This window comes from Molossus molossus, unplaced genomic scaffold, assembly GCF_014108415.1.
Source record: "Molossus molossus isolate mMolMol1 unplaced genomic scaffold, mMolMol1.p scaffold_m16_p_1, whole genome shotgun sequence".
Classification (NCBI taxonomy): domain Eukaryota; kingdom Metazoa; phylum Chordata; class Mammalia; order Chiroptera; family Molossidae; genus Molossus; species Molossus molossus.
The window spans coordinates 135,150,682-135,151,966 of NW_023425344.1; positions in this window are offsets into that span (position 1 = coordinate 135,150,682).

Here is a 1,285-nt window from a genome sequence, read left to right on the forward strand (position 1 = left end):
CTACATTACTAATTTCTCCTTTTAAGATTTTTTGGCTAAGTTCTCCTCTACTCAGTCATTAAAATTGGATCCTCCTCAAAACTTGGTCCTGGACCTTCTTCTCTTCAGCGTCTTTATTTCTAAATAATTTTCTCTACTTCAATATCTTCACATACAATTCATATGTCACAACTCCTAAATTAATGCTGTCAGCTCAGATCTCGCCCCCCAGTTCCAAAGTCACATATCCAACTGCTCACTGAACATCTCCGCTTGGCTGCCCCACACATGCTCCAGGTACTTTGTCCAAAACAGAACTGAGTGTCACCTCGAAGTTCTGCTTTCACCTCCAGTCCCATTCCTGGTTCTCTCCCTATATTAACAATGGCAACACCTTCAAGCAGGAATCAAAATTAGATACCTAGAAATTGTTCTTTACTCTGCCCTTTTGCTAATCTCTTGCCTCCAATCAAATTCTTCAGCAGATTCTACTTCCAAATATATTCCAATTTCATCTGCTTCTCTCCCTGCCTGCTACCCTGGGCGCCTACCAGGAAGCGGGGTGGGGGTGGGGGAGTAGAAGAGCATCATGGACAGTGCAGGCTCCCATAACCCCAGGTTTGTGGCCTTAGAAGAAGGAGATAGCTGCTCTCTCCCAGCATTAACATCTACTATTTCAGAGAAGAAATGGCCAAGTCTGGGTCACATGGAGGAGAAAGGGCAGTTTCCCAAAGGTAAGGTGGTGCTGTTACCAGAAGAGCAAAAGGATGTCAGACAAAGAAAAATCAGTGCCTGTGAGGAGTGGAGGTTAGTGACCGGGAATCTCTCCCCCCTTATCTGTGTTTTGTTGTCTAAGGAGCAATCCCCAGGCAAACCAGACTCTTGAAGCAATTGACTCTTTAAAAAATTTCTTTTTTCCTTTATTGATTTTAAAGAGAGAGGAAGAGAGAGGGAGAGAGAGACAGAAACATCAATGAGCGAGAACATCTATTGGCCACCTCCTGCATGCCCCCCAATGGAGATCCGGCCCCCAATGTGGGCATGTTTCCTGGCTGGGCATCAAACCCAGGACCTCTTGGTGTGTGAGTCAACACTCAACCACTGAGCCACACTGGCCAGATGCAGTGGGCTCCTAAGTGGCTGTTATAATGCCTCCAAGCTTTGAGGATTTCCTGGAGTAGGAACTGCATAGAATTTGTAAAATATAGTCTTCAAAGACTCTGAAAGCATTCTTTTGCATTTTGTTGAATTAATGAGTCTGATAGTAAGTAGAAGGTGCCTACTTCTGTGGTTTTTTTTCTGTCTT